This window comes from Mirounga leonina, unplaced genomic scaffold (assembly GCF_011800145.1).
Source record: "Mirounga leonina isolate KUSES-001 unplaced genomic scaffold, KU_Mleo_1.0 Mir_91, whole genome shotgun sequence".
Taxonomy (NCBI): domain Eukaryota; kingdom Metazoa; phylum Chordata; class Mammalia; order Carnivora; family Phocidae; genus Mirounga; species Mirounga leonina.
The window spans coordinates 13,493,742-13,503,303 of record NW_023270839.1 but is presented as its reverse complement, the minus strand read 5'-3'; positions in this window follow the sequence as shown (position 1 = coordinate 13,503,303).

Here is a 9,562-nt window from a genome sequence, read left to right as displayed (position 1 = left end):
AGTTGGTCTTTTTTAATACACAGGTTTCTGAGTCACCATATACAAGATTTTAATTTTCACAAAATGTTTGTTAAAATATCAAATAAATTACACCTTAGCAAAAATGTCTTAACTATGAAACCATTGGGACTCTGACAAACTGTTTCAACTCTCAGATTTGTGACATATGTGGTCAACGAGTGATGGATTAGGAGTGAAAGGGTTAAGCTGTGTGTGTGTTAGTGCATGATAGCCAGGAAGTGAGTTCAGGACACCACCATTCAGATAGGTCAAGGCCTCATGGAGTCAACAGTCAGGGAAACCAAGGCTTCAGAGAGCTTGGGACCTGGAGAAACATGCCCTGGAGAATTTCAAGGAAGCAGGATCTAAGAACACTTGGAGCTAGGGGCCAGGCTATTGTGCAAGCCTTCGCCCAGAACAGCGACTAATGTTAACAATCCTGAACCACTCTCTCTAGGATGGTGATTTCTGTCGTTAAAACGGCTGGAAGTAGCCATAGGGAAAAAGATGAAGGACCTGTATCCTTGAATTTCCATGGCCTACTTAAGCAGAGCCACAAGGGCACAGGATTCAGAATGCTACCAGAGGACATTAAAGCAAATGGAAAAATCCCACCCTGAGCTATAAGGAGGGTTTGGAAATAGATTAGAGGACAGACACTCCAGTAGACCTTGATCTGCCCCATCCTTGGCCTCTTGGCTGCAGTCCACTGGCATACATGCAGTTTAAAGCTGTCAGTAACTGAGTGTCTCAGAATGAACTGAACCCTAAGCCAAAGTAAAGATGTGTGAGAAAAGCAGAATAGTCACAAGGGCGATGTGATGCACAGTGGGAAAAGCCCTGGCTCAGGGTCAGAAGAGCCAGACTAAAATCTTACCCCTGGACCTATTAAATGTGGCATTAATTCATTGACCAAGCTCTTTGAACCTGAATTTGCTCTTTCATAAAATAGTAATAATAAGTAAGAGTACTACCCCCTTTGTAGGGTCTCTCATGTATGAGAGACACCTGAACAAAAGATAAGACACATGGGATGTATATAAGTAGCAGGTATCATTACTATCATCATTACTGTTACTATTATTTTAAATTCTAGGCTAGAAATTTTAAAAAGGTGGCTATAGAGTCTCAAATAACCAGCAAAATCCAGTGGCATTTCTCCATCTACTTCACCTTAGTTTGTTCAATTGACCAACTTCCCCTAATGCCTGATAAGAGCTTCAGAAGTCAGTGAAAATTAAGGACCTGGTGTGGTCAGAATTAATTTTGTTGGCTAAAGCCCAAACTGTCAGAATTACATAGGTGAAATCTTACAATGGCCCCACCGTACTTATTGAGAACCTGCTTGATGGGCTAACATGATTAGGTGAGCTGCACATATTCTCATATTCACAAAAATGAGGTAGAAATTACACATTTTTTACAGATAAAAAAACTGAGTTTGAAAATGATGTCCGGAACTTTGTCTATTTTGGTCAGTAAGATATCCTCCAGCACCTAGACAATGTCACGCACATAATAATCATCAAATATTGTTGAGTGAATACATGAGGAAATTTATGGTCACCTCACTGGCCAAAGGTAGAACTGGGACTTGACATATGTTTAAATGTGAGGCTGTGAAATATGTCCCTTGAATGTTCATTTGAGTAGTTCATCACAACTGAACATTTACTTTTATACTTTGTCCTCCTTGCTTTCAGAGTGTGGCTTTTCTTGTGATTCTGAGTCTTTTGCAATTCCTGAAGAGTCAGGGGAAATTCAATAATTTCTTCAGTAATCAGTTACTGATTCCTTATTCTGTACCTACATTTATCAAGGGATCCCTAACTTGAGGTGCCTGTAGGCCCTTTTTAATGGTATTGTGAAATAGGAGGACTTCAATGGGAATATTGGTTTGGAGGTCAAAAAAGAGGTCAGGAGTAGGGATGCCGATTTGGAGTTCATCTGCCTATACTGTGTCATAAATGTATTTGTGGAATCAATTAGTTCATGAAACCATGGAAGTGGAGGTGGATGGGTCATTGAAGAGCGACTTATGGTAAAAGGCGAAAGATTTATGTGATCTGAAGAGAAACCGGAGAAGACAAGAAGAAAAACAGGGATTGAGGAATAGATAAAATACGAGCAGAGGAGGACATAAGATACTAAAAAGGAATAGCTAGAAAAACAGGAAACAAGAAAACTGGGAAGAAGAACACTGTTCATGGAGGCCAAAGCAAACATGATTTTCAAAAAGAGCTGAGTGACTAATTTTCTCCAATTCAAGCATAGTCAGGGAAACAATTGAAAAGCGTCCATTGTACCTAGAAAGGTGGCATAACCATTTTGGGGGGGGGAGGGGTCTAGTGGCCTCAGAAACCATACTGCATTGTGTCTCAGGAAGAAAGAGAAGGCAAGGTAGATCAAGTGACAGATGCTATTGTTTTAAATACTTTCACTGTGAAGGTAAGCAGAGTGGTGGTGCAGTAACTAGAGGACTTTTTAATGTTAGAAAGACATAAACACATCAATATCTGGTGGGAAGGTTGAGGCTGAAGATAAATATCCAATCTGCACTATGACAGAGAGAAGTCCCCGAGGGAGTTAGAGACTGGGGCGGGGCAGGCATGGGATCTGCAGTATAGTTAGCTATCTCTGCCTTGATATGAGGATGGGATCTTCTTACATCAAGATAAGAGAGATGACAGGAATGAGATGCCCATAAGCCTGGCAGAATAGAAGCTGTGCATATTCTTGAAGAAGAGAGGCTATGGAGTATGGGCTCAAGGAAAGTAATAGAAACCTGAAAAAATTATATAGTAAGTAAGAAAGTACTGTAACACTGGTGGGCAGTGTTGAAAACCTAATAAAGTTCTGATTCCCACATTTTTGTTATTATTTTTTCTATTTGGAAATAATCTCAAAAAATTCAAATGCAGATTTCATTATATCTTTAAGGCTATCGATCATAGTTGAAAGCCAAATGACCCATATTAGGATATTTTGTTGAGAGGAAGACTTAGGATCTAATTTTATAGCTGACTGTTATGTAACTTCAGGTGAAACATAGTTCTTTGAAAAATAGGAATGAAATATTTGTTCTGATCAGTGGCGACTGCAATAGTAATGAAGGTCCATGATACTGCAAGTAAAATGTTTACCTTTTTCGTTTTCAATTGGCAGCAAATATAAAAGAGAGCTGCAGAGGAATATTTTATAAATAAACAGTGTATCCCAAATAAAGGTACACTTTTAACTACACGGATATTGCAAATACTCTAAAAAATAGTTCAGTTACTTGAAAGTCAAAAAAAAAAAAAAAAAAAAAAAAAAAAAAAAAACAGGTCAAGGTATGCCTGGGTGGCTCAGTCGGTTAAGCATCAGACTCTTGATTTCAGCTCAGGTCATGATTTCAGGGTCATGAGATCATGCCCCGCATCAGATTCCATGCTGAATGCAGAGTCTGCCTGAGATTCTCTCTCTCTCTCTCCCTGCTCCCCCTACTCATGTGCATGTTTTCTCTAATAAATTAATTAAATAAATTTTATAAATCAGGTCAAAATCAGGTTCTTTTATGCTGTACTACTTTATGTACCACTTCAAAAGTCAGCCTCCGACATAAGCAAAAAAAAACAACAATTTTTTTTCCAGTTTTAGTTGGAAATCAGAAGATTTTTCGCTATAATGGATATCATAAACAATTAATATGGAATAGGGAAAACACAGTGATACAGTCTAAGTACCATTCATATAGTTTGACGTTCATAGCACCTGTACAATGTGTCTCAGATCTATTCAGCAGGTCACGAAGTGCTCTTCCCTGGCCAGGAGCGTTCCCTGCTGGGCCCTCATCTCATTGTCAGGATTTAATTTGAAAAGGAGGATAAAATCCTTTTAAATGATTTCATAATGACTTATGTAGTCATATTTTACAAATAAAGTCATTTAGAAATGTCATTCCGAAATTTCCCTCCTAACCTAACTTAAAGGGAAAATGGCACTTTTTAAGGAAGTGCTATTCAGAATCATTAGTCTCAATCCCACTTGAGGAGAAAGGCAATTGAGTGAAGCCATAGTGAAAAAGCTGATATGACATGTCTCAGCACAGTCTTTTCACTCTTAGTGTCAAGCATTCAGCTTGATATTGTTACTATTCGTCAAACACCCATCGATCCATCAACCCATAAAATACCTATTTTGAGTAAGACACGGTACTAGGATTCACAGTTACTACCCTCAAGGTGTTCACAGTCAAGTACAGGAAAACAACTTGTAAATAATAAAATGACCACAGAGGGTGAGAAGTACAGTAATGGATATATGCATAAAGCACAGAAATAGCACCGAGGATGGAATGAGGTCTTCTGTTGGAAGGTCTGAAATGGCTTTCAGGGGAGAAAACACATGGCCTGGCATTGGAGGAGTGAATTTCAGTTCACTGCATATGATTAGAGACTTTCTGTTATACAGACAGTTGCCACAGTGAAGGAGGGATGTCGCTAGGATACGGTGTCCAATCACATCCTCCAAGTCTCCTTACTCTCTAGATCATCCTTAGGTTTTGCGTTTCTACTGTACTCACAGATGGGTATTTATTTCTACGCTCATTTCTCCTTGCTCAATTTCTCAAACTGGTTCATGTTTTTCTTCCTAAAATAGAGTTTCCGACACTGGTTCTGTCCCCAACCGAGGACTATGCTGCGCACCGTGACCTTAAGTGCTATTTGAATGCAAGTTTGTTCATCATAACCCGTGTGTTGTCATTTCATCACTGAAGTAAAAAACAAGGCACGTGGATGACATGAGATTCAAGCACTGTGCCTCAGGAAAACCAAAATTCTGTTGTAAATTATTTCTAGAGGAAAAACTCCAAATGACTCATCATCAGACGATAGTCTCAAATAGAAAGAGCTGCTAAACTTAAATAAGATAATTAAGAGGAGAGTCTACATGTTGAGCTGCACAGTTTGGGGGCCGCAAAATATATTCAAAGTTATTTAATAATTGACTTATATTGGGATTTAAAGTATTTACAACATATATTGACACATTTAAGTCATCTTTTTATCAAGAAAGAGATAGTTCTGATGTTTTTCAATTTTTCTGGCCCTAACCTTTTGCTTCCCACTGTGTTTTCATTTAAAGTACACATTGCTGCCTTTGTGCACAGTTATCCCAGACACTTTTTGAATAAAAATTCTTCAAGAGGAAATCCTGGCTTCATTACAATTCTCTTTTTAATCTGTTAAAATTCATCCAAATTTGCGTTCTCTAATTGCATAGGAGATTTAGAGAAACGTCCAAGAATCTCCAGGACTGGTAACCTTTTTTTTCCTTCACTTGTTTCCAAACTGCATCTGTGTTGTCAGACAAAATATTGATATAGCTTGCTTAGCTCCACTTAGTAGAATCTAGGACAGTGATTTATAGAGTAGAGGCAAATCCACATGAAACCGCAAGGTCTGGAAGTTTAAGGTTTATGTTGATATCTATTTAGATTGGTATTTCCTTTCCATGCTTATAAAAATAAAAGGACATGTGAATGGCTCGCCCCAAAACACAAAGCTTGATGTTTAACATCATGCTTGCCACTTGCCCGTCAGAAGGTGTGTTAGTGCTTGAAAGATCCCCAAAGTGAAAACACATCGACGCGGTAGAGAAGGATTGAGTAACCCTCTGAGAGCACCTTGAAGAGGGGGCAATGTCCTTTCAGACTGAGAGGGACAGAAAGGAAAGTTGGAGGCTATCAATTTCATGTCAGAATAGAAATAGGAAGTTTACAGCACATCCGGAATCTGAGTACGTGTGTGCGTGCGCGCCCATGCACAACCCAGACAGTTGACAGCATACATGGCACAGATACTATAGATGTGTGTTTGTATACACGTGCGCACAGATAAGCACACGCAGAGTATGTGTATTTCTAAATACATATATACACATACTGCTGTCATCACCCTAGGGGATTGGCTTGTCAATCCAGCTGCTGAGAAACAGGCCAGGTTGGCCTTTTGCCTCCAGCAGGATGTCCCGAGGTAGAATTTTGCGTGTGGCAGGCAGCCAGGACAACACATCACTACAGCTGGATTAGGCGGATAACACCAACGGGGCCAGATCAGGAACAGGAATAAATCCTTTTTTGTAGAATTGTGTAGGGGGGTTTTAGAGATGACTTATCTTTTTTTTTTTAATCTAAAATTACTATTTCCACAGCTAAAACAGGAAGGAAACAGTTGTCATGCAGAAAGGGTGAAGAAAAGGACATCGGGGGCTCTTAAATAGGGCATGAACTGGCTGGAGACTGAGACTCCAGCCAGCAGTGGAAAGCGTTGGGGGAGGGGTGGGTGCACTGAGGATGGTGCAAGACAGGGCTCAAAGGTGACCCAGAAAGGCCTCAAGAGTCGGGATCCTGGATTCAAGTTTCCTGGCCCTATTTATGGTATTTTTCCACAGGAAGTTTACAGGGATTTAAAATTAGCTTCAGTGTAGAGCCCAGGTTTACACAAGAACCTTGGTATTTTCAGATATGAGCTAAGAACACACACCCTAACTGAAGGCAGGTTGCTCCATCCTATCGGTAATATTTAATCCTTCGTTTGAGTGTTTCACCGAGTCTCAAGGATCTGCTTCAATCAGACAATCTTCCTCAGGAAGACTTGGAGTTTATTTTGCCAGAATCCACTTTGGTTACTATTTTAACAACTTCACAGATCTCAGAAATGATTTTAAATAATAAGCTCATAACAATACAAGAACATTTTGCTTATTAGCATAACCTTTTACCAACCACAACTATTCCCCATACAAAAATATAAGAATTTAGAATCTGCACTTGTTGGCCATCTGTTTTCTCTCTAAACATTACTTGTAAGTCCCTTTCTTTGGGTTGTTATTAAGATATTTTAAGTCGTGATGTTCTTGCACAGCATGCCAAATAGAAATAATGATAATAAAATAAGTGTGTATAGCAATTTACTTAGAAACAGGAGAGAGCAAAAGAAAATTAGTGAATGTTTAATTCTAGGCAGAGGGCCAAACTATCCTAAACCCCCGCCTCCATCTGCCCTTGCCATATTTTTTGAAAACCCACCTTCGAGAAGTACAGATTTCTCTGTCTATGGCAGCAGAGTTCCCATAAAGTAATGTGTAGTAGAAAGGTTGAGTGCTGGGCTCTATAACCAGGTCATCTGAGTTCAAACCCCAGCTCCCCTCAACTTACTTGCTGGGTGACTTTTGGAAGGTTACTTAACTTCTCTGTGCCTTGGATTCCCCATCAGTAAAATGAAAGTGATATTAGTCTAACTCCTAGATATGTGTGTGTGTGTGTGTGTATTACCTCAGTTAATGTGACTAATGCATCCAGAATAGCATCTGGTAAGCACTCACGACAAGCACATGTAAGACCAGAAAACTGTTGGCTATTATTATTGTTAAGCATACTAATAATTACAGCCATTCGGTTCATTAGTCTGTCTTTAGTCAAGGCTGCACCTTGATGTGGTCTTTAAAATCTTTATAGGTGACCACTTCTAGTTGCATCTGTATTCATAAAAATGCTATTTCCTAGTACATCTGGATAAAATTTAGCTGCTCATCCTTTACTCCTGAATCAACTATTCTTAATAGGAACAAAGGGATTTTCTGTGGAGTCAGCACATTATCAAATCCCTGGTTCCCCTTGGTTAGTATATATTTGGACTGTGGCCAAATCCCCATTAAACTTTATATTAATCATGTTCATTGTATTCCATTTGAAAAAAATGATAAGGGAACCAGGGAGGGAAGGATCTTCCTAAGAACTCAATGTGTGTTATTTCTAAACAGTGAATGTTTGGGGACTAAGATTCTGTTAACAATATTTGCATCTTAATGTAAAATAATTGCACCAGAAAAATTTTGGTTTGGTCCAACTTCGGTACCTCTAAAAATGTGCTGGTACATAGCTCCGCACGCAGGTGCATTTTTATTGCACATTCTTACGGTGGGAGGCGAGCTGCACATGCCTTTGCAAGCACAGTTAGGCGTGGACCTGACTGCAGCTTGAGAACTTCGCTTAATGGGAAAAAGGAGAAGACAACTCAGTTTCACAACTCTCTCTTTCCCTTTACGGTATTTTTTTTTTTTTTTTTTGCTCTCCTGATCCCTGAAATAGGGAAAATCTATTTTTAAGTTGATACCTAAAACTTCTCATAGCAAGTTAAACAGTCAAAAAGTATAAAATTTCTGGTTTGCTGTGAATACGGACACTTCAAAAAATTTTTAAATACTGTTGGGATTTAATCTACCATAATCTTAAAAATACGTGAGATTGTCTTTAACAGTTGGAAATGTTATAGCTTTCCTTGTTTCTTCTCTGATTATGTGTTTATCGTAATTTGCCCACTACATTCTATCCTAATACATATATTTCTATCCTGGAAGGTTTTTTTTTTTTTTTTTTGATTGCTTTATGTTATTTCTCTGCAATAAAAATGTCTGTAAATCAGAATCATGTTTATTTTCCTTTGGTGTATGGCTATAAGTAAAGAAAAAAAATATTTCCAACCTGGTTATCATTACAAATATTCATATTAGCAAACCAATGGAAACAGCAGAAATAAGTTATAAATCTGGATAAGTAATTATATATGATAAACTTCATTGGAAATACATTTATCAATGAGAAGGACGGGTCTGGTTTCATTTTCAATTGATTCATGTATTTATGGATGAATATCACTGCCAGAATGGAACAGAGTTAAACATCGATTCTATTCCTTTCCTCACTTGTGAACACTGAAAAACCTTGTGCACCTGAGCAGGGGGATGGAAATAGAAGGGATTTTATTATAACACCATAACCCAATTCTCAGTATTCCTCTGAGTTATATGTCAAAATATCATGTAGTCACTTATCAAAGTTATTTCTAGTGTCCTATCAGCTAACAACTTGATTCTTTTAATTTTATTGAAAGCAGAGAATTATAAACAACCTGTCTTGTGAAAGACTTTGTCACCCAGTCATTAGAGACCTCCATTGCTTCAGTTTCTGGGAAGGAGACCAAGAAGGCTTTACCACTATCGATCAAATAACTGTTAATTATTCCTGCTATTTCTTTACTTTGAAGCACTTTGTTTCAGTCTGGATACACTCAAAAAAGGTTGGGAAAATAAAAAGGTTAATTTTAATTCATCTTTGCCAATATGTTTTTAAATAAAATGTTCTCATCTTATCACATGCTTTGAATATATTTTTTTTTTCAAAACTTGGAGCTGAAGATTTACTTCATTCCATTTTGGGAAGATGTTCACCATTTAACCTATGTGGCAAAGCTAGTTTTCATTGTCTAACCAATCAAATCAAAATAACCTTTTGATAGAAGAAAGGTCCGATGTTATTATGCATCACTGTGACAACATCTCACTTCTCAATTCTAGCTCTAAGTTACATTAGGTAGGTAGGTAGGTAGGTAGGTAGGTAGGTAGGTAGGTATAAGGATAGATCAGACATGGAGATTTGCCATAAATTTCTTACCTCCTGACCCTCTGTATTTCTCAGTCTCTCTCTTTGCTTTGTTCCCAAGTGGCTCTCTAGTGAGAA